The sequence below is a fragment of the Carcharodon carcharias genome, chromosome 7, assembly GCF_017639515.1.
Source record: "Carcharodon carcharias isolate sCarCar2 chromosome 7, sCarCar2.pri, whole genome shotgun sequence".
NCBI lineage: Eukaryota > Metazoa > Chordata > Chondrichthyes > Lamniformes > Lamnidae > Carcharodon > Carcharodon carcharias.
The window spans coordinates 155,302,014-155,327,204 of NC_054473.1; the positions used below are offsets into that span (position 1 = coordinate 155,302,014).

General features: G+C 42.0%; 1 long non-coding RNA gene across 1 annotated transcript in view; it reads left to right on the forward strand.

The window, feature by feature from the left end:
• The window catches only part of LOC121280191, a 903,449-nt gene that overhangs the window by 26,366 nt on the left and 851,892 nt on the right, over positions 1–25,191 (forward strand). Inside the window, exon 2 of the long non-coding RNA XR_005943559.1 lies at positions 13,607–13,673. This is a non-coding gene — a long non-coding RNA (uncharacterized LOC121280191). The remainder of the gene's footprint in view (positions 1–13,606; positions 13,674–25,191) is intronic.

Genomic DNA, 25,191 nt, shown 5'->3' on the forward strand with positions numbered 1-25,191 from the left:
TGCATTAGGATAAGCAGATCAGATTATTGTTTGAGTTCAAGTTTATGTAGGGTGGAAGATGGGAGACAGACCAAAAGAGCATTGAAATAACCAAGTCTAGAGACAAAATCCTCATCCATGAGTTTGTTTAATAGCTGATGAGCCGAGGCAGGGCAAGATTTGAGCGATGCTAAAGAGAAAGAAGTAACTCTTTCGAGTACAAACCCGTTTCCATCTGTTTCAGATGAAATTACATTGTTTCATAGTTTGCCATTGTGAGATTTGAACTCTTGATCTTGGGGTTACAAGCCCAGTACCATAACCACTTGGCTATTTAGGCCAAGCCTAAAGAGAAAGAAGTAACTCTTTCCAGTACAAACACGATTCCATCTGTTCCTATTCAGATGAGGTTACGTTGTTTCATAGTTTGCCATTGTGAGATTTGAACTCTTGATACTCTTTTGAGTAAACCTGTTTCCATCTGTTTCAGATGAAGTTACATTGTTTCATAGTTTGCCATTGGGAGATTTGAACTCTTGATCTTGGGGTTACAAACCCAGTACCATAACCACTTGGCCATTTAGGCCAAGCCTAAAGAGAAAGAAGTAACTCTTTCGAGTACAAACCTGTTTCCATCTGTTTCAGATGAAGTTACATTGTTTTCATAGTTTGCCATGGTGAGATTTGAACTCTTGATCTTGGGGTTACAAACCCAGTACCATAACCACTTGGCCATTTAGGCCAAGCCTAAAGAGAAAGAAGTAGGTAGCATCAATGATGGAGCATGTTAATTATATATTAATTATATTTAATTGTATGCAGTTGATGGGTATTAACTGGGGATTCACTTGTGCTTTTATAATAAGGTGCAAAGTGAAGCTGGGTTTTGGGTGTTGGGCCTGGAGGTGCACGTTTGGAGAGTGTGTTGTTTTGATCCCTGTGGAGACCAATAACTTTAAAAAAAGATATTTGAATTCCAATGACCAACAGAAAAGATCACATGATAAGATTTCAAGTTTTAAGACTTTTACTGTGCAAAGTAAAAGCAACATAGTCGAAATAATATTTCAGTAGGCAACTTATACTCAACTGCGGAAAGTTTCCCTGCTTAACTTTTAAAATGACTAAAAATCTCCCTCCATAGTTATAGAATACTCTGTCCCTTAAGTGGACGTTTCATTCTCCAGGAACCAGCCCAAAGTTTTTCTCAGCTTCCGATGGCTTGCTTCCTTTTTCGTTTTCCAGCTGAATAACCTTTCCCCCAACTGACTTTCACGTGTGGGTCACCCTGGAGGTCCCTCCCTCTAGCCAAAGTTCGGTGAATCTTCCCGCCTAATTTAAATCCTCACAAATTTGGACTCTTCAATCTGAGCATGAGTTCCAACCCACGTTCTGTGTGGTGCACAATAGAGACTGGCTGTCTCTATCTCTCTGTTCTTTCTCAGATTCTTGGAGACTAAGTTGTCCACGAGATTCAGGGATATCCTTAAAAAAAAACCCTGTAAGAAGGCGCTACTATCACTTTCTATCGTCTGTTCCCCTCTAAAAGCCCATTTCCATGGTAACGTGAATCACATGGGCCTTGAATGCAGTTAGAAATGCTATTTATCTATCCTTTCGACCCCAACTTCATTCTATCCTGAAATTAAATAGTTTAAAGTATAACCGTTTAGAAAACCTAACATTCCTAACACCTCCTGTGACTTAGAAACTAGCATTCTATCCATTGTCAGCACAGCTGCCGTGGCCATTGTTTGTAGTTTCTACTTCATACTTCTAACTGTATCACTGTAAATTGATGCAAATAAAGTGTGTAAAGATTGGCACCTGTTCTATTCTTCGCCCCCTGGCTTATTGGGGTATCTATGGTTGGAAACTCATTCCAAAATCAGTTATGACATCAAGGTTGTGAATTGCCTAGTTCAGTTTCAGGCAGTTGCCAGGAGAGAGATGGAATTAGTGGCTGGGGAACTGTGTTTGTGGCAGGGATGGAAGGTAATGACTGGTCTTCCCAATGTTTAGTTGGAGAAAATTTTACACTCCTCCATTGCTAGATGTCAAGCAAGTAATGTCACAAATCAAACACCATTGAGGGATCAAGAGGTGATGGTGAAATAGAACTTTTTTTGTCGTAATCATTCATGGGATGTGGGCATCGCTGTCCAGGCCAGCATTTATTGCCCATCCCTAATTGCCCTTGAGAAGGTGGTGGTGAGCTGCCTTCTTGAACCGCTGCAATCTATGTGGTGTAGATACACCCGCAGTACTGTTAGGGAGGGAATTCCAGGATTTTGACCTAGCGACAGTGAAGGAATGGAAATATATTTCCAAGTGGGAATGGTGAGTGGCTTGGAGGAGAACTTGCAGGTGGTGGTGTCCCCATGTGTCTGCTGCCCTTGTCCTTCTTGATGGTAGCAGTCGTGGGTTTGGAAGATGCTGTCTAAGGATCCTTGGTGAGTTCCTGCGTGCATCTTATAGATGCTGCCATTGTTCATCAGTGGTGGAGGGAGTGAATGTTTGTGGAAACGGTGCCAAACAAGTGGGCTGCTTTGTCCTGGTTGATGTCGAGTTTCTTGTGTGTTGTTCGAGCTGCACTCATCCAGGCATGTGGCGATATTCCATCATACTCCTGACTTCTGTCTTGTAGGTGGGGGACAGGATTTGGGGAGACAGGAGGTGAGTTACTTGCCACAGGATTCCTCGCTTCTGACCTGCTCTTGTAGCCATAGTATTTATATGGCTTGTTCAGTTCAGTTTCTGGTCAGTGGTAATCCCAGGATGTTGATAGTGGGGAATTCAGTGAAGGTAATGCCATTAACTATCAAGGGGAGATGGTTAGATTCTCTCTTGTTGGAGATGGTCATTGCCTGGCAATGTGGTAAGTAACATTTGTGTCACACTTGTCAGCACAAGCCTGGATGTTGTCCAGGTCTTACTGCATTTGGAAATGGACTTCTACAGTTTCTGAGGATTCGCAAATGGTGCTGAAGATTGTGAAGTTATCAGCGAACATCTCCATTTCTGACCTTATGATGGAAGGAAGGTCATTGATGAAGTTGCTGAAGTTGTTTCAGTCACTACCAAGGACACTACCCTGAAAAACTCTTGTAGTGATGTCCTGGAACTTAGATGATTGACCCCCAACAATCACAACCATCTTCCTTTGTGCTAGCTGTGACTCCAACCAGTGGAGAGCTTTCACCCTGATTCCCATTGACTCAGTTTTGCTAGCAGTCGTTGATGCCAGACTCAGTCAAACGCTGCCTTGATGTCAAGGGTAGTCACTCTTGCCTCACCTCTGGAGTTCAGCTCTTTTGGCTATGTTTGAACCAAGGCTGTAATGAGGTCAGGAGCTGAGTGGCCCTGGTAGAACCCAAACTGGGCATCAGTGACCAGATTATTGCTAAGCAAGTGCCATTTGATAGCACTGTTGATGACCCCTCCCATGACTTTATTGATGATGGAGAGTAGGCTGTTGGGGCGGGAATTGGCTGGGTTGGATTTGTCCTGCTTTTTGTGTACAGGACATACCTGGGCAATATTCCACGTAGTTGGGTAGATGCCACTGTCATAGCTGTACTGGAACAGCTTGGCTAGGGGTGCAGCACGTTCTGGAGCACAAGTCTTCAGTACTATTGCTGTAAATTGTCAGGGCCCGTAGCCTTTGCAGTATCCAGTGTCTTCAGCAGTTTCTTGATATCACATGGAATTAATTGAATTAGCTGAAGACTGGCACCTATGATGCTGGGGACATCTGGAGGAGGCCGAGATGGATAATCCACTCAGCACTTCTGGCTAAAGATGGCTGCGCATGCTTCAGTCTTATCTTTTGCACTGATATGCTGGGGTCCCCCGTCATTGAGGATGGGGATATTTGTGGAGCCTCGTCCTCCAGTGATTTGTTTAATTTTCCACCACCATTCACAGCTGGATGTGGCAGGACAGAAGAGCTTAAATCTGATCCATTGGTTGTGGGACTACTTAGCTCTATCACTTGCTGCTTATGCTGTTTGGCATGCAAGTAGTCCTGTGTTGTAGCTTCACCAGGTTGACACCTCATTTTTAAGTATGCCTGGTGCTGCTCTGGCATGCCCCCCTGCACTCTTCATTGAACCAGGGTTGTGCCCCAACTTGGTGGTAATGGCAGAGTGGGGTGTACGTTGGGCCTGTGGTTACAGATTGTGGTTGAGTACAATTCTGCTGATGACCCACAGAACCTCATGGATGTCCAGTCTTGAGCTGCTAGATCTGTTCAAAATCCATCGCATTTGGCATGGTGGTAGTGCCACCACTGAACATAGTGAGAACATGTATGGAAGTTGATGCACTTTTAGATGATGTTGCTAAGGGCCAGCATGCAGGTAAAAAATAGGAGGGAACCAAGGCTAGATTCCTGGGGGATTCCAGAGGCCACAGTGTGGGAGTGTGAAGAAAAACCACTGCAAGTGATTCTCTGGCTACAACTGGATGGATAAGAATGGAACCGGGCGAGGTCAGTCCCACACAACTGGACAACAGAGGAAGATGTTGTATCAAAAATGGCAGACAGTTCAAGAAGGGTGAGGAGAGATAGTTTACCTTTGTCACAGTTATATAGGATGTCATTTGAAACTTCAATCATGGTTGTTTCGATACATTAGCAGGGATAGAAATTTAATTAGGCAAGATTCAACCGTACCATTGCAGGAAAGATATTGAGTGAATAGGGAAGTAGCAATGCATTCAACGACGTTAGAGAGGAAGGATCTGTGACAAGCAACTTGTACATTGTCTTTGGATTGATGTGACAATTGGCTATTCTGTTTGTGTGTTTTTTTTTGTCAGTGTATCTCCCTCCACGCTGCAGAGTAGTCTTTGGATGTTGAAAGCTTGCCAACAATGTTAGTCAACCCTTAGCATGCTGTTAATGTTAAAATTCATGTTCTAAAAATGCTTCAACGTTTCACATAGTTGAGTCACTGACAAGCCCAGGTCAGAATTTATTGTTCTGAGCCTCCACTAATTGAAAAATTAGTCTGTTGATTTGGCTTTAATGGAATCAGAAGGCATATTTTCTGATGTGGTTCATCTCCTCCCACACCAAATATGAACAATTGGACTGCAGAAACAGAGGAAAATTTTGAGTGTACTCAAAGTAATTGACAAATATTATAACAGAGCATATTAGTTGAAAATTAAGTTGCATGGTTTTAAAAAGTAAAAGCCAAGTTCAAAAAGAATGGGAGTAGAGTAGAAAACAAATAGATGAAGATTATATTTGAGCAGGATGTTTTGCATAACGAAGTATGCTGACATAATGGATACTATTTCTTGAGGCCTGCGAAGTCTTGTTGTTTGGGCACGGCTTGAAGATCTTTTCTTCAAGTTGTGCAGAACGCTTACTGCAAAGCTGAGCTCCGCACAAGTTCAAGGGGTCACCAATTTCTTGGAGATGGGTGAACTATTATTGCAGGCTTCTGCTGAAACACTTCAGTTAAAATATATATTGATTCCTATGCAGCAAGGTTTAATATTCCAGAGTCTTAAAGGTTCCATTGAGTGAGCTATGATGGTCTGCTGGGGAACTGACAGTCATGCTGCTATTCATAGAGGTTAGGAAAACAGAAAGGTATGCTAGGTTTGGCATGCACAGAGGCTCAAGATATCTTGAGGAAAGGCCTAATAGAAGAAAGCAACTTGTGTCTGATTTACCCAACCGTTTTAACCATGCACAGTATACACCCAAATTTCTGACATCACTATTTGTGGGTAAGTGTCCTTGTTGAGAACACAAAATGAAAAATTGGCCCCATTGGACTGTTTTGCAATAGCATAATGTTTTCTTCAATAATTGGTAATCTTAGGTGAACATTATTGGCTAACTGAGAAAGCATCATGGCCACTGAAATAAAACCAAAATTGTTTGAAAGATTTGGCTGGTTTATTCCGTGCAAGTTATCGAATCTTGATTGGTAACTGGAGGGAATGAAGAGTAGTTTAATAAATTATTTTTTCTCTGTGGCTCTTTACTTCATGGTTAGTGGTTTCTCTTGCTTGTCTAAATATTAGTACAGGTCAACTTGGTGGGTGTAGAAACCCATATTAAGCATGATATATAATTTGCAAGTGACACTTTGAAGTTAAGACAATTTGTTTATGTACTGTGCACACTGAATGTAGGATCTTTTAAGTTAGGATCTGTCAAATCAGTATCATTCAGCAGGAATTGCTGACTACAGATGAGGCTACAGCTGCACTTTTTTATCCACACTCCCTAATTTTAGTAGACAATGGCATGTACAGGCCCCTTTCCTCACAAGTCCTTGTGCCTGTTGTTGCCTCTCAAACCTGTCCACACCTTTCCTGCAAATGCACTTTTTAATCCCTCCAATCAGGTTTCCACACTGTCACAGTAGTGAAACATCTTGTATCAAAATCACAAATGATATCCCATGTGATTGTGACCATGGTGAACTATTCCTCCTCATCCTTCTCGACCTTTCTATAACGTTTCACGTGGTTGACCACAATCTTGACTCCAAAGCCTCTCCTCTGATATCTAGTTGGGTAAGACAGCCCTTTCCTTCTTCCTTAACTATCTATCCGGTCATAGCCAGCGAATCTCATGCAATTTCTTCTCTCCCCATCTCTGTAATGCTAACTCTGGATTCCCTCAAGGATCTATGCTTAGCTTCCCCCTATTCCACAACCATATGTTGCCCCTCAGCGACATCTGAAAACATAATGCCAGATTCTTTGTATGCTGATAACACACAGCCCATCTCACCACCACTGCCTCTCTTGATCTATTCACTGCCTCTGATTTGTGATGTAGCTTGGCTGCCATTCAGTATTGGATGAGTAGAAATTACCCCCAATTTAATACTGGGGAGACTGAAACCATTGCCTTCAATACCAAACTTTTTTTCCCCTAGCCACCTGTTCCATCCTCTTCCCTGGCCACTGTCTTGAGGCTGAACCAGACTGTTCACAACCTTGACTCTGAGATAAGCTTCCAAACTCATATCCTCTCCATTAACAAGACCACCTGCTTCTACCTCCATAGCATTAAATTGCCTGTCTGCACCCATGCTTCAGCTGATCTGCTGCTTAAAATCCTCAAATACGCTTTTGTTACTTTCAGAATCCATTTATACCAACCCAGAAGGAAAAAACGGTTTGGACCAGTATTCTTATTTCCCAGTTTTTACTGTTTTTTCCTCCTGCAGGCCTCTCACCCACCCTGTGTAAACTTGAGCTCATCCAAAACTTTGTTCTCTATATTTTAAATCAAACATGTCTTGCTAACCCATCACCCCTATGCTCCATGACCTACATTGGTTTGCAGTTCAACATCTCAATTTTAAAATTCACATTCTTGTGTTCAGATCCCACCATGGCCTCATTCTCCCTCTTTCTCCATAACTTCCTCAGCTCAATGACTCTTTAAAATCTCTGTGCTCCTCCCATTCTCATTTCTTGTGCATCCCTGATTTCATTCACTGTACCATTGGCGGCCATACGTCCAGCTACCCTAAGTCCTCCTCTTTGGAAACCACTCCCTAAACTACTTTACCTCTCACCATCTTTAAGTTGCACTGTAAATCCTTCCTTTTTAACCAGGCTTTTAATTACCTATCCCAATATTTCTTTTTGTGTGGTTCAAATTTTATTTCATAACCCTCCTGTGAAGTACCTTGGGACATTTTACTGCATTATAGGTGTTGTATTAAATGCAAATTGCAAATATACTCCATGTCTATATATTCCCCAAATTCATTGTGAAGCTTTGTAGTACCTTGTCCAGTAAAGTTTGCAGTCCTGGTCTGAATTTATGAGATGCATCTTAGTATATCTAGGTTTTTGTCTATCCATTGTGAGTGGTCCTTTTTCTTCATCAGACTGTTTGCTGAGAATATTGACTTGCTCAATGAGCTGCGTCAACCTTAGTCTGCTGCTTGTCCTTTGACAAAAGCTGTTGATGTCGCTTATTGTTGGTTGACATTGTATTCCCCTGTTTGCCTGGAGCGATTATATGGAATTGTTGCGCTGGCCACAATTACCACTTACCTCTCCATACAATGTTGCTGGTGTTTTCAGCTATATTGCAGACTATCTCAGTACATAACCAATGGGTAATAACAAAAGAAGGAAAGAACATACAAAGATCATTAAAAAATCTGCATGTAAGGCAGCATATGCCACAATGGTCCTCACCATCATCTTTTTATTAGTTTCTAGTGCAATTGTCTTGTTCTTCTCTGGTGAAGTGTGTTTTTTTAGAATGTACTCTTGCACTGTTGGATATAAAATTGTATGCATAGAATTATGGAATCATTATGGCACAGAGGGAGGCCTTTCAGTACATTTGAGTCTGTACTGGCTCCCTGTAGAGCAATCCTAGTGTTCTCATTCCTCCTCTGTTTCTGAGGCCTGTATGTTTACTTTGCTCAAGTGCCCATCAGACTTCATTTTGAAATCATTAATCATCTTGGCTTCCACCACCCTCATAGACAGTATGTTCTAGATCGTTCCCAGTCACTGCGTAAAAAGAAAAAAGTTCTTCCTCACATCCCTCCTGCATCTCTTGCCAAAAATCATAAATCTGTGTCCACTAATCCTTGTACCCTCAGTTAAGGGAACAGCTTTTCTTTGTCCAGTTTAGATCCTTGAGAGGATACAGAGGGGATTTAACAGAATGTTTACAAGGATGAGGGTACTTAGCTACAAAGTTAGGTTGGAGAAGCTGCGGTTGTTCTCCTTGCAGCAAAGGAAATTGAGGAGAGATTTGATAAAGGTCTACAAGATTATGACAGGATTAGATACATCCTTCCTAAATTGTGGTGATTAGAACTGGATGCAATACTTGAGTTGTGGCCTAACCAGAGTTTATAAAGGTTGATGATAACTTCCCTGCATGTGTACTCAACATCTCTATTTATGATGATGTTTACAGAAATGCCTGTTGGTGTCCCTAACCATGAAATCTCCTGTACTGACTGCATTTCTAATCTGTGCTGTTTCCCCTTGTACCCATTGTGCCATGGTCTGGACTGCGTTCTTTCAAGGTGTCATCATTCCCAGCAGTCCCCAATGCTGAGCTCTGGTTTGAGAGTGGCACACACCCCAAAGACTCCCCAGATTCTTAATTCCCTTACTGCTATACTTACCCCAATTGAAATATTTGATTTTCCACATCCCAGTTTAAACGAATGCCCTAGTTTCAAGAAATACCAACCAAGTATTTGCCTATATTCCTCTGATATCATGCTGATTTTTTTCCTTCCTTTTGAAAGTGCTGGCCCTGTCTCTCATCGACTCCCTGCCACTGCTTTTAACTTTGGATCTCCAACCGTTTTCCCTCAGTCTCGCTCGCGCCCTCAGGCTCGCTCGCGCTTTCAGGCTCGCTCGCGCCCTCAGGCTCGCTCTCTTCAGTGAATTTGTTCAGAAAAACTTGTGGCAAGTCAGTCCTGTTGACTTATGTCCCGTTTAAACAATCATTAGAGGTTATTTACAGAAGGGTTAGTGATAAATTCCTTACCTAGTATGTTGGGAAATGTTATATTCTGTCATTTTTCTGACCTGGAATTTCAGCAGATCTTAAAACAAATATGGTGCTGTAAAGATCTTCTGCAGAGATGTGGCTTCACACTTCCTAAGACAAATAATGCTAGGCTTGAATCTGATAGTAGAAACATGCCTGTGGAGCCAAAAAACTGTGTGGAGGACGGAGGTGCTCCTGGAATTGTATGTGACGGGTGATGAGAGAATCTTTTTATGTTAGGAATTCCTATGGAAATGTGCTTCTTTGCTGACCTATCCTATATACCTTTTGTGAGCTTTATAGATGAAATTACGGCACAATTTTTTTTAACTTAAAACAGAACTTCGATGTTTATCTATTTTGACAGGATATGATGGTCTGATGTTTCATGCATAATATGCTTAACCTGAGCCCAGGTTAAGTTTAGGGGCTGAATTTTGCCATTGGCGAGCAGGGGGCGGGGCCTGCTTGCCGACGTGTAAAATGACGTGGGATGATGTCGGGCGGAACCCCTGATGCCATCCCACCCCATTTAAATATTTAGGAAGGCAGGGGCACAGCAAAATCAGCTGTGTGCCCGCCGACCTGTCAATGACCAATTGAGGCCATTGACAGGATCATTAAAACAATTAAAGGACCTGCCCGTCCAACCTTAAGGCTGGTGGGCAGGCCAGGAGCCCCGGCGGCAACTAGAAAAAACATGAAGCCTCATCCACCAGCAGGATGAGGTTTCATGTTGGGTTTTAAAAAGTTTAAGAAAGTTTTAGTGTAATTTATGAACATGTCCCATCTCATGTGACATTGTCACATGAGGGGGACATGTTAAGGATTTTTTTTTCTATTTTTAATGTTTGTACAGGTGTCAGCGATCTCCCTGAGGCAGCGCTTAGCCCCAGGGAGATGTGCGCTCTTTCGTGCGCATGCGCGAGAGCGCACTCTCGCTTTTGGGGAACCCCCACCCCCACCCCGCCCGCACAGGAAGTGCATAGCGCTTCCCGCCGGACGTCATGCTGGGCGGGCCTTAATTGGCCACCGACGTAAAATGGCGGTGAGGCCCGCTTCTCCGGCGGAGATTGGCTCCCCGCCCACTGGAGATTGTGTTGGGCCCGCCCGCCCGACAGGCAGATAATTCTGCCCTAGATCTTTATATTGATAACTGAGATGTCAGTCAGTTTAGAAGAAGACTTTCTGGCACTCCTGCCATTGAATTGCTCAAACAATGAAACCCTTTATTTTCTTTGCAAGATTCAAATTGAGGACAATTGGTTGTAATGGGCTTTCACTTCGATTTTTAAAAAATTATTTGTTAGATTCATTCTTGTTGGAGATAATGATTTGCCTTGTACTTGTGGTACTTACCGCCCTCAGCCTGAATGTTGTCCAGGCCTTGCTGCAGGCTGGCATGGATTATTTCAGTATCTGAGGAGCGAATGGTACTGAACACTATGATAGAGTGAAGGTCATTGATGAAGCAGCTGAAGATGGCTGGGCCTAGGACACTAGCCTGAGGAACTCCTGTTGTGATGCCTTGTGGCCGAGATGATTGGCCTCCAATAACTACAGCCACCTTCCTTTGTGCTGGGTATGGCTCCAACCCATGGAGGTTTTTCTTCTGATTCCCATTGATTCCAGTTTTGCTAGGGCTGCTTGATGACACACTCTGTCATATGCTGCCTTTATGTCAAGGGCAGTCACTCTTAATTTACCTCTGGAATTAAGCTTTTTCTGTCCACGTTTGGACCAAAACTGTAATGTGGTCAGGAGCCAAGTGTCCTGGCGAATCTAAACTAGCATCTGTGAGCAGGTTGTTACTGAGTAAATGTCGCTTGATAACACTGTCATTGACACCTTCCATAACTTTGCTGTTAAGTGAAAGCAGGCCGATGGGGCAGCATTTAGTCAGATTAGATTTGTCTTCCTTTCTATGAACAGGACATAACTGGGCAATTTTGCACAATGTCAGGCAAGTGTCAGTGTTGTGGTTGTACTGGAACAGCTTCGTTAGGGGCACAGCTAGTTCCAGAGCAGAATCTTCAGCACCACAGCTGGAATGTTGTCAGGGCCCATAGCCTTTGCAGTTTCCAATGTCTTCAGCAGCTTCTTGATATCACATGGAGTGAATCGCATTGGCTGAAGACTGGCATCTGTGATGCTGGGGACCCCAGGAGGAGTCCTGAGATGAATCATTTACTTGGCACTCCTGGTTGAAGATGGTTGCAAATGCTACAGCTGCCTGTTTGCACTGGTATGTTGGGGTCCTCCATCGTTGAGAATGGAATGATGTTGGAGCTTCCTCCTTCGGTTAGTTGTTTAATTGTCTACCACCATTCAAGAGGACCATGCAAAGTTTAAATCTGATCCATTGATTGTGGGATTGCTTAGCACAGTCAACAGCATGCTGTTTGTATTATTTAGCATGTAGCCCTGTATTGTAGCTTCATCATGAGGATTCATCCTCATTTTTAGGTATGCCTGATGCTGCTTCTGGCATGCTCTCCTGCATTCCTTACTGAACCAGGGTTGATCCCCTGGCTTGATGGTAATGGTAGAGTGAGGGATATACTGGGAAATGAAGTTACAGACTATGGTTGAATACAATTCTGCTGCTATTGATGACCCAGTTTTGAGCTGAAAGATCTGTTCTGATTCCATCATATTTAGCTCACTGGCAGTGCCACGCAACATGATGGAGGGTCTCCTCAGTGTGAAGATGGGACTTTGTCTATACAAGGAATGTGTGGTGATCACTTCTACTGTCATAGAATCTTACAGTGCAGAATAAGACCATTCAAATAACCATTTGTGTGCTGGCTCTTTGAAAGAGCTGTCTAGTTTAGTCCCACATGTCAGCCTCTTCCCCATAATTTTGTAAATTAGTCTGCGGCAATTATGTCCAATTGCCTTTTGCAATTTTCTCTGAAATTTGATTCCACCACCCTTTCAGGTAGTGCATTTCAGATCTTAAAACTTTGAAAACATGTTTCCTTCTTTCCCTTCTCATTATTTTGCCAATTATTTTAAACTTATGATCTTTGTTTGTCAATCCACTTGGCAGAGGAAACAGTTTCTCCCTAATACTCCATCAAAAATTGTTCATAATTTTGAATATCTCTATTAGGCTTCTCACTAACCTGAGGTCTGCTCTAGCCTCTCCATGTAACTGAAATCCCTCGTCACTTCTGGCACCTGGGCTTGTATTGCTAATGTGATGAAAGTGCACTTTTTGTGCTGTCCGTAAGAGGTAAATCCAAAACAAAGTAGAATGGTCTCAAGGGTCAGTTTGTAGGGCTCTGTGCTCGGCACAGAACTGCTATAATATTACTAATTGGCAATTACGGTTAGAAGCCATGAAGTTAGAAGCTATTGTGGAAAGCTGAGGGATATGGGGAGTGGACAGTAGAGTTGAAGCCCAGGATCAGCCATGATCATATTGAATGGTCTAGTACGCTCGATGGGTCATATGGTGGTCTTCTGCTCCTATTTATGTTCTTATGTTCCGCATTAGTTCAAAGCAGTGTGACCTGAGGTTGAGAGTAAGTCATATTATAAAAGTCATACCTGAGCTGGATGTTTGCGTGCCCTCTGAACTGTTATTTCTGCAAACACAAAAGAACTACCGATAAACATATGGTACAAGTGATGCTTTTTTTCTGTGTTTCATCTTTCTGTTGTTTGTGTAGTATAAGGGTTTCAGGCATAGCAAGGGTTAATGTGGGACTGGGAAACAGTACCGCCCACGGTGTGATGTAAAGAGACACATGAGCTGAGACTAGGGTCAGTTGCGGGCTGGACAGAGACCTATATAGAAGCAAGCATGGAGTTAACTCATAGCTTGGGCTGTACCTTGTAAATATGTACATAGTTATTTGTTACCAATAAACACTTAATGTTCAGCCATACAAGACTCAGAATTTCTTTGTGAGACCTACTGAACATAGAACAGTTCAGAAGTGACAAAATCCTGCTATTTTTCAACCCCACCTTTTTGAATTGTGATCAATGTTGGATATCACTTTCATTTTTGAGCAATGATTTCAAGTCTTGCTATTAAGTGGAAACATATATTGATTTTATGTGAATAATGGTGGACTGCTTTGTTTTCAGGAAGTAAGATCCCCGAGGTGGGCCAGTTGATGTGACAGGGAAGTGATGGAAAGGAGATATCTGAAAGGTATTTGAATTCTTGCATCCAATTTCAGGTTTACAAATGGTTTCCCTGTGGCTTAAAGCTAAACATATTTAATTTTTTATTTAAATACATGCAAACAGTTAAGTGTGCAGTATATTTATCTCTTATTAATGGTGAACATTTTTTTAATCTTCAGCCTTACAGTTTATATTAAAATTATGTTGCCATAGCACTATTATCAAGACCACTACTAAGGAGGCAGACAGATATGATAGTCTTGTTCCGGGATACATTCCAGTTAGTTAGTTGTATAAAAATCTCCACTTCAGGTTACAGTGCAGCTTGTGAGTACTTTGCATTTTTTAACCTATATTTATACGGCTTTTCGGGCCAAATGCTTTTTTTTAAAAAAATGTGTTTTCCATTAAAGCCTTTATTCATTTTATTTTATACACTCAAATCAGCATGGTGATGCTCATGATGAGTTGGGCCAAAAGCTTTATCCCATGTAAAGCATAATATAAGGCTACTCATTTATGGTGATTCAGAAAGTCAAATTGCATTTTTGTTCAAATATATCACCTCCATTTCTAAACACAAAATTTCTAGGCTTTCTTTGGGTGGAACTGTTCTGGGTTTCGTAATGAATATTGATATGTTGTTTGGAGGGTCTTGATGACTATTAATTTTATCTCTTGATTTGCATGAAAGATTAGGATTTAGAGAAAATGGGAGGAGACATATTTCACATAGCAGCAGGGAGTGCCTATGTACATTGGTGGTGTTCGGACGGTTGTGTGATATGGGAAAGGGTCATGGATCTGGGAGCAATGACATGAGCTTGTGAGGGTCTGGGAGAGCCAGTGGAGAAGTTGGAGGTGTTTCCATTGGAGGGGAGGCAGTGGGATGCTTTTAGGAGTTTTCCCATGATTGGGTTAGTCATTGGAAACAGGCATGGGTGATGGTTGAGTGGGTGGAGAGAATTGTGAAGCAGAAGAAAGGGTGTGCAGTGGGTTCGAATGGATTTCCTACTATAGATAGATGCTGTGTTCTCACTATTCCTGATACCTACCATTCCCCATACTATTACCACGTTCCCCCCCCCCCCCCACCGCCGATACATGAAACATTATGCTGCTTTCTTCATCCCATATTGTGAGGGCCCATACTTCTCTCCCACAGTCAGTTGAATTTTGAGGGAAAACCCCATCACAGCTTTTGTAAGCAGCACTCTCAACCCCCACCCCATTCTGGTGGAGGAAGGTCAAGTCCTGATTGAAGATAGGTCAGGAACTTGCACAATTCCAAAGTAATTTAGGAAGTTGATATTTATTTTGGAGCATTTATTTGAAACATAATATAAGTTTCCCCAGGCCACCCACTGCCTCATCCAGAGATGAGGACCAGTTTAAATTGATGGGGAAAGTAATGCCAGCGGAACTGGGGATAGAGGGGTGCATGTAAATTGTTAGTCGAGAAGAAAAGTCCACTCTGACCTGGGGCCGGAAGGGGAGAGAAAAAATAAATTGATCACCATGAAAGATGAACAATTTTAAAACAATTTGGTGCAGTTGACAACAAAGAATACCAATTAATTTCCACACAGCCCAGCATTTCTTTGCAGGAAAGGAGAGTAAGACCCCACATGCAATGGAAATTTGGCTGGACGCGCTATGTAGTTACATGCGACAGGCATGAGCTTGGCCTACATTTGGGGCTCTTTTAAAATTGTCGGTTATTTTGAATCTGATCCACATTTGTGCATTTTCGCATTGCCATATATAGGGGTGGGCCAGTTGCAGACAGTACAAGATTTCCCTCTCAAAGCCAGCATGTTTGCTAATTCCCTGTTCAATAGTCAGTGATTGTCTCCTGTACTAGGTCTCAAATAAGGTGTACTAAAAGCAGTCCTAATGCCGTACATAGTCAATTTGTTTTGGATTTTAAACTGTTCCTTCTGGGACACAGGTTAAGAAAAAACTGGGCATGTTTAGTCTCTTCAAAAAAATGAAACAGATGAATGTGATTTTGAAGAATTAGTTTAACTGTGATTACCTATCTTAATTATGGAAACGCATTGATATCTAGATTCAACTACATGTGGTCAGAATTGGTCCCTGCACAATATGTTGGGAAACTGGGTTGGACTGGGAGCTGAAGATTCCTTGAACCCTATCCTGGTTCTTTTCTGTAGGGTTAATTTCCTATGTTTGGGAACTTGAATTTTTTTGGAACAAGAGTTTGCTAGAGATGGTTAGCAATAGATTGATTACACTAATTAATCAACAGAGTTAATAAATGTACCTGGCCTTGGAAACAAGCTCTCAGTTTTTTCATTGATAGAGAAATTGGAAATTGTGAAAAGAATTATGTAATTAGCATTTTCTCATTGACTTCTTAGTTTTTACTGTAATTTCCTTACAATAATTGACCTGCTTGAATGACTGATTTTCAACTCTTCTGTGTGGGATTTAGGGCCATATCTGGGAATCTTGATGAATATGAAAGCTAGAAAACATTGGCTTATTCAGCAATTTAGGTTTTATACATTTTAAAATGTGTAATCAATAGAATTTTTACCTTCAAAGAAAAACTGTGGTTACATTAAAACAGTATTTTTGGGGGACTGGGGGAGTAATGCTCACAATTCTAAGGATTATGTAAGAGTTAACAGCAAGATCTTGCATTTTAATCATGAATAGCAAAATTAACTTGGTCCTGTAATTATTCAATAATACACAAGGTAGTAGTGTCTCAGACCAGTTGGGCTAAATTGGCTGTTTCTGTGCTGTATATTCCATGTAATAGCTTTTAAATACTTAGTAAACATATGAATAAACTTTTTATCCTTCCCCGCACCAACCCCACCCCCACCCCCACCCCACCAACTCATCATTATCATGGCTAAGCTGTTATTCAGAAGGATCTTGTACTTGGTCAAATGAAATTATTGTCATAACTATACTGTAATTCAAAACTGGGAAGTTCTGCATCAGCTAATTAAGTTTTCAGATGGTTGACTTGATATGGGTTCCCAGCATTTACAATTTTCCAGGCATTCAATATTTCTGTTTATCTTCCATTGGCAAGAGCAAGACTTTGAATCAGTTTCAACCCTTCCTGGAAGATAGTGGTTTACTGAATTCACGCATTTGAAAAATTGTGCAGGGGCCGGCAATGTGGTTGAAATTTCTCCCCTTTTACATTGTGGGTGGGATTTACCTTTTTGAGCAGAGTGGCAGTGAGGTGGGACTTTCTGCTCTGCTGGCCCTACATTAACCTTCACCCATTTTCATGGAATAGGGCTGCTTGGGTATAAAGGGATTTCCACCAACTGGTGGGCGTCTACCATTGCAAATGAGGAAAATTAGAAAAGCTGCACCACTGGAAGATAATATGTGCATTTCAACATGGGAATATTTACATGGCATCCATTTACATCCCTCTGTAGAGACTGAGGTTTGCCCAGATTTCCACATGTTTTTTAACTTGTCTTGTCTCCTTCAGAGATTTTTGCAAAGATCTGTCCTTGAAATTGTACTATTTAGCTGTATTGTCTCTTCCCATTCTTATTGTTATTCATCTGCCATGAGTCCATCCATTCCACCAACCTGTCTTGGAGTCTATTAAAATCTTCCTCGCTGTTTACCATGCTTCCAAGTTTTATGTCATCTGCAGATTTGGAAATTGTGCTCTCTATTCTAAATCCAAGTAATTAATAAACTCTCAAAATGCTAGAAATACCCAGCCAGTCAGACAGCACCTGTGTAAAAGAAAGCGTCATCATTTCAGGTCGATGAACTTTCATTAGAACTGGAAAAAATTCGAGGTGTAATAGGTTGTAAGCAGGGTTGGGGGAAGGACAGGAAATAACAAAATGCAATGCCTGTGCTAGGATGGAAAGCGGGTGAGATTAAATGGCAAAACAGATGATGCTGCAAGACTAAAATGGGGGTAATGAAACAAGTAAAGAAGCAAATTATTCATCTAGAGGAGCTATAAGTGGCAATGTTGGAATCATTACCAACGACTGCTGACTGAAAAAATAAGAACAATTGTTGCGATCTGAAATTGTTGAACTCATTGTTGAGTTTCAAAGGATGTAAAATGCCTAATCAAAATATGAGTGCTATTCCTTGAACTTAAGTTGAGCTGATGTTGAGATGTTAAGTTGAGATGTTGAATCAGCATAGGTGGCGAAGAATAGAGAGGTCAGAGTGTGAGTGGGGCAAAGAATTAAAATGACAGATGACTGGAAGGATTAATCTTGCAGACCGAATGGAGGTGTTCCTCAATGCTACCACTCAACCCTCTGTTTAGCCTCCTTGATGTAAAGGAGACCTGCACACTGAGCAGTGAATATGGTATACAAAATTGAAGAAGTACAAGTAAATCACCATTTCACCTAGAAGGAGGGTTTGATATCATAAATGTATATGAGTATATTTTTCAATAGTGGAGAGATTTTAGTGGTTAAGTTTATAATTGACCAGGGTAATTAGAATTGTTTTATCTATTGTTAGGAAAAATATGGTAGAGATAACAGAGATAACATTGTGCACATCAAAACAATATTCTCTTTGTGATGATTCAATTACATTCTAGTTTCCATCAAAGATGGACACCAATGTGTGACTTTTGAAAATGAACATCAGTGCAATTAAGATAATTCATTAGAAGGCAGTTGAAACATACAATCTGATAGGAAAATAACGTGATCAGAGTGTAACCAATAACCCTGAAAAAGATAAGGATGTGTCACAGAGGACTGGCAAGATTCAATGTTCGAAAAACCATGTTGACAGTTGTCATGGTTGGTGTCCTGGAGCGGAACAGCTGTTATCAGGATCAGCTGGAAACAAAAGTGAATTCCAGACTGTTCCTAAAATAAAAACAAAAAATGCTGGAAATACTTAGCCGGCGAGGCAGCAACTGTGGAGAAAAACAGAGTTAACATTTCAGGTACTTGTCTTCACCTTCCACCCCACCAACCTCCATATTCAATGGGTTATCCTATGCTATTTCTGCCAGCTCCAGCATAATGCCACCACCAAACCCACCTTCCCCTGCCTTCCCCTTTCAGCATTCCGAAGGGACTGTTCCCTCCACGAAATGCTGGTCCACTTCTCAGTCATCCCTAACAGCCCTCCTTTTGGCATCTTTCCGTGCAAGCGCATGAGATGCAGTACTCATTCATTCATCTCCATCCTTCTCACTGTTCAAGGTCCCACACACTTCTTCCAAGTGAAACAGTGATTTACTTATACTTCTTTCAATTTAATATACTATATTCTCTGTTCACAGTGTGATCTCTACATTGCGGAGACCAAACACAGACTGGGTGATCGCTTTGTGGAACACCTCGATTCAGTCTGCAAGCATGACACCGAGCTTCTGGTTGTTTGTTGTTTTAATTCTCCACCTTCCTCGCACTCTGATCTTTCTGTCCATGTCCTGGTCTGAATTCTTGGGATGGTTAGTGTTGCATTCATTAATAAATTTCAGTGGTTTCAGGGCCCCATTGTTCTCGCAGATGTGTTGTCTCCTTTGGCCAGAGCTCTGCCTTACAAATGTAAAGGGTCTTTGTGCATACATTTATGGCACACTGCTAATATTTCATCGAAGGTGGTTGGGCCTTTTATGGACTGCGTGAGGATTATGTGGGCAGCAGGTTCACCCAAGGAGTGTAAAAAGGTGCTAACCTGGAATTTTTCTGATTTCTCACTAAGACCTAATGTGCTCCAGTAATTTAGAAACTTTCTTCTCCAGGACTCCCAGTCTTGGGCCTGGTTTTGACCTTGCCTTAGCAGAAATGGGTCAGGGAGTTTAAGTTTCCCATCCATGGCTGCATTTCCTTTATTTCCTACAACATGAAGGGTCATTGCCCTTTTAAGAGAATCTACAGGTCGCTGCCCTTTTAAGAGGGAGGAGGATTTCAAAATGGCACATTGGTGTTGCCAAGGAGAAGATTTTCACATGTTTTCGACCTTTTGGTGCTACTTTTAAAATGGCAGTGATGATCTGCGATGAGGAGGGGGCTTCAAAATGGCGGCGGGTCAGGTTGTGACTGCGGGCCGTGCAATGCTGTTGGCTTGTTGTGGATCGGGTCCGGGTCAAGGGAGCAAAGGTCTCCCAGGAGGCCAATTTGTGAGGTACTTGGGCTTTTGATTAAATGGGGTTTCCCTGTGTTCGATGTTTTCTTTTCCTTTTGTTCCTTAGGTGCGCTCTGGACTCAGCAGGGAGGGGGACACATGAAGAGGGTGCTGAGCCACCATTGGACTAGCGATGAACATGCAACTAAATTTTCTGTCTGTCTGGTTTTCAAAGAAACAGTTCACAGGACTGGCTTTCCTGGAACCCTTTTTATGAAAAATTTGATCTCAACAAGCAGGCCCCTGGGTATTAGCTCTGCTGTGTTGAAGCTGCTTCCATAGGGATTCAATGGAGACTTTAGCTTGAGCTCAACTTTAGTTCTGCTGCCAGGATCTTCTTTCTCTGGAGTTTTTCAGCTGAGTCTTTTCAGTTCCTTCATTCTTGGGTGAGGATTTGAGCAGAAATTCATTTATGGCATCCTTTTCCTGAATTCTTTGTCCAGAGGACGTGGATTTTTATCCCTGTTGCTCATCATGGTATACTGGGTTGTCGCTACCCGTGGTGTGTGCTGCTTAGACACCATTAAGCAGTCTTGTAGAAATGACCAAGAGGTCTTTATTAACATTACTGAACTATGTACATATTTACAGTTGAGGCTACAGGTATTGAGAACTCCATGGTATGTCCTTACATGTTGCTGCCGAGCTGTAGACTGCTGACCTAAGCGCTAGGTCAGTTGCCTTCTTACATCACTGGTCATGTACTCAGTCCCAAGTTAACCCTTAATGTACCGGATCCTTCTACAATTGCCATTCTCTTTGACTGCTGCATCATAAAATCTCTTGTTATTTAATCTCTCCTGCTCTCCGCCCTATCCCGGAACTTCCCTTTTGTTGTTCTTGCTACCTCCACCCCCTCCCCCCCTTCCACTGGCTTAAAACTCTTATATTCCTACCTTTCTTCAGTTCTAATGGAAGGTCACCTCGAGGTGAAACAGTAACTCTGTTTCTCCCTGAAGACACTGCCTGACTTGCTGAGTATTTCCAGCATTTTTGTTTTTATTTCAGTTTTCCATTACCTGAGGCATTTTGCTTTCCAGATTGTTCCTGCTTATTTCCCTTTTCCTGCTTATTTCTTTTTTGAAGTAGTAGCTGGTCATCCTTTTGATAGCATTTCGATTCAGATGATTACAATGGGATATGATTGCGTTCAGTTAATTTTATATTTTTTTGCATGGTGTCCTGAATGTCTCAAACATTTGTTGCATTTTCAATGCAAGCTTTGAGGTTAATTTATGGGAATTTGTTTTTTAAAAATGGAAAATCTGGCACTGTTCTCAGGCTCTTTCTCCCCGTCTCCTGCTGTTGTTGTTAAGGAATGAAATAAAGTTCTTGCCTGCTTGTTTTAATGAATTTGAATTTTGATCTTCTTTGTCACAATATTGTATGCCAGAATTGTGAAAGTACTTGTATTAAAAGCATCAGTGGCCCTAGTACTGAGCCTTGGGAAGACTCCATTACATACCTACCTTCAGTCCAAAAAACAGCCATTCACCACAACCCTATTTTCTATCCCTTAGCCAATTTTTTATCAACGCTGCTACTTCCCCTTTTATCCCATGGGCTTCAACTTTTCAAACTATCCTGTGGGTTCAGTTTTGCTAACCTTGCACGCTGAATGTGTGTCTTTGGTTGAATATTAGTTGCTGGTTCTCTCTTTTCCAACTAAAGTCTTTGCCTTACCTGTGTACAATTGTTAAAAATTTGGGGTACATGTACTTCTGGTCAACTTTTTCCCATATAAATTCCAATGTCTTGATAGAGAATGAAAGCTGTTTGTTTACATAATCCTTTGTCTGGCAACTCCCCCTCCGACCGCTGGAGATGATGCAGCATCACCATGAGCAGGACAGTGTAATTCAGGACAAATTTATGTTGACAGTTACATTATAAATGTGCAATTTACAATGGAAATATAAAAATAAGGGAATAATTTTTTAAAATGAAATATGTTTGTGCACCTTGATCCAATTTCTCTCTCACCCAGCAGTCATCACCCCACCGCCTGCAAAACTCCCATTTTATCCGTTGGCTATATTCAGTCTTGACTCCCTGTCTGCAAAATGACGTGATCGAGTTTTGTTTATTGCAAGATATTATAGTACCTATCGTTTTTGTTGAACTAATCATGACATTCCTTGTAGCTGAACACTGCTGAGTTTTTCCAGGTATTTTTGTTTTTGTTCTAGATTTCCAGCATCCGCAGTATTTTGCTTTTATCTTAGTGTTTAATTTGACTGCTACCTCTCCTCTTGAACAAGTATTGCTCTTCTCTCCTACAGGATTTCCGCCTATCTCTTTTGCCCTGTGCACCTTCATTGCTTTCCATTTCTCTCCTGGTGTTTGACAAGGTGTTTACTCTAATATCACCACCGTCAACACCTCTTTGTCCTTTTGTCTATGACATCTTTTGGCAATCTCCGCCTATCACAGGCCCTCTATCCAGCTCTACTGTCCCACCCCCCCCCACCCCCCCCTTAAGCCAGCTTATATTTCACCTCTTTTCTATTTTTTCTTAGTGCTGATGAAGAGTCATTCGGACTCGAAACGTTAACTGTATCCCTCTCCGCAGATGCTGTCAGACCTGCTGAGTTTTTCCAGGTATTTTTGTTTTTGTTCTAGAATTAGATGTTGACTGGTTTAGCATCTTTGAATACAGTTTTGAGAAGGCATGTATCAATTTAGATAATGTTTTGTTTGGTGATTGTAGTATAAGGATATCTGGCATAGCAAGGGCTAATGTGGGCTTGGAAATAGTACCACCCACAGTGTGATATAAAGAGACACATGACCTGAGACTAGAGTCAATTGTGGATTGGACAGAGACCTGTATAGGAGCAAGAATGGAGTTACCTCATAGCTTGGGCTATACCCTGTATATTTGTACATAGTTATGTGTTATCAAAAAGCGCTTAATGTTTAACCATACAAGACTCAGAACCTCTTCATGAGTCCTACTGAACATGCAACATGGTGGCAACGAATGAAAAAACCCAGAAGCTCAGAGAAGCTGGAGCAGAAATTCAAATGCTGGAAAATAAAAGGAGTAGCATTCTGACCTGACTGAAAGCACTTGAAGTAAAGACACAGAGGGAGATCGCCTGAAAGAAACTCCATTGCGGAATTGGAAGCAGAAAGGCAGAAGGAAAAACTCCACTGTGCAGCTGCGGACTCCACAAGATCTTGTAGAGGTCCACTGTGAATGCCCACAGAGTGCCGAGTCAAAGGATTTAGCAGCGGTGAGTAAAAACATTCATTTCTAAGCCAGGACTAGTTTAAAAACCTCAGCACTGTAAAAATGTCAGAGCAGCCCGTTTCTGAAGTAACCGTGACCAGCCTGGGCTCAGGGTCGGTATCATACCATGTGGCGGCTGAGCTCATTGTCAGGGAAAAAAAAGGAAGCCAAAGCTGGGAATTGATTGTAAAATGCCAAAAAATCCTCTGATATCACAGGGAAGGCCCCAAATTGCTGATTTAACAAATCACTGCAAAAACTAAACCCACAACACAGCTGTACAGAGCAGACAGCATCAAGCTCCTAGTTAAAGGCGCATTGCAGGCAACATGTTAATACAGGGATAAATAAACACTGGGGACATTATTTGTAGTCCAGAATAAAGGATTTCCCCTTTCAAGCAAGAAGTTGATCTCAACCTCCTTCAGAAAACTGATGAGGTCAACCAGCAACGGTCTAGTTCCAAATTAAAAAAAGAGTTTTCCAATTCTTCACAGGATTGGGGCGACTGAAGACTGCATTCAGTATTACATTAAGGTTGTAAGCCAAGTTCGTGTGGCTGCTCACACCATGGAAAATACCACACCCACTCATTAAGCAAGTGCAGCAACAACTGGACGAGATGACCAAACTGGGGGTCATCTCCACTGTCACTCAGCCGACCAAATGGTGTTCCGCCACGGTCCCAGTTCTGAAGCCAAATGAGCCTATCCATATCTGTGTGACCTGACACAGTTCAACAAGGCAGTGACGAGAGAGCTGCACCCAACATCCTCGGTGAATGACAGTCTGACCAAGCTTTCCAAAAGCACAGTATTTTTAAAGCTCGATGCTAACAGCTGCTTCTGGCAACTTCAGCTAGACAGGAAATCAAGATTGCTGACTACGTTTATCACCACTTTTGGCAGATCCTGTTTCAACCAATTGCTATTTGGCATTACCTCAACACCAGAGATTTTTCAACACAAAATTTCAGCCATTTTGCAAGGCCCGGAGGGTGTCATTTGCCATATGGATGATGTTTTGGTCCATGGCATAACTGTGGAGGAACACGGCTCGCTAGCTGTCCTAGAATGCTTGCAGGAAGCAGTGTTGACACTAAACGAGAAATGTGAATTCACCGAGACCTATATTCAGTTGTTAGGATACATTGTCAGCAGGAAAGGCATCATGGCAGACCCACAAAAAACAAAAAGCTATCAGCAAGTTCCCAACTCTTTCACCTATTGCAGACCCCCAGACATTCCTAGGCATGGTGAACCAGTTGGCGAATTTCTATCCAATCTGGCGTAGTTCACAAAAGCTCTGCAACACTTTCTCAAAAAAGGACAGATATGGTGCTGGGATGCACACCAGGAGCAGGCATTTGGGCACATCAAAGCTATGCTGCTTTCACCCAATATCCTGGCTCATTGTGACCTATCCCTGCCCACTACTATAACAACAGATGTGGAGCCACAGGCCAAGGGGCTGTTTTATTTCAGGAACAACTGAATGAATGTTGCACTGGTGTATTATGCATCCAGAGAAGTGTCAGACATAGAGAAACATAATGGCATTATTGAAAAAGAAGTTCTCACAGTCACGTGGGTTTACAAGAAGTTCTCTGACTACATTATCGACTTGAAAGCCATAAACTGATCATAAACCACTGGTTTCACTGTTAGACGAGAAAGAACTTGCAAAGATAGCCCCCAAAATTCAGAGATTCCGTTTCCATCTCATGAGATTCACATATGAGATGGTGTATGTCAAGGGAAACATCAAATGACTGCAGACACGCTATCCAGGATCCTGGTTGACTTTACTGTGAAAATGTCAACCTGGCTGAGTAGTTCAAGTCATGCTCCAAATTGGTGAAGAGCCAATTGCTGGCTCCCTCAAGGGAACTTCAGTAAATACGCTAGGAGTAGATGCAGGATGAGTGTGTCCACATCAGCCATTACTGTTGGCAAGGGTGGCCACAGCAGAGGGCTGGTGGCAGCGTCAGGAGAACTTGGTTTGAACAGCAGAAACACTTCAACATGATAGGTGATCTGCTAGTATAGAACAAGTGACTGGTCATTCCAGTCTCCCTTCAGGTGGAGATTCTCCAAAACATTCACCAAGGCCACCTGGGCATTATTAAGTGAAAATTGCATGCCCAATCTACAGTATGGTGGCCAGACATAGC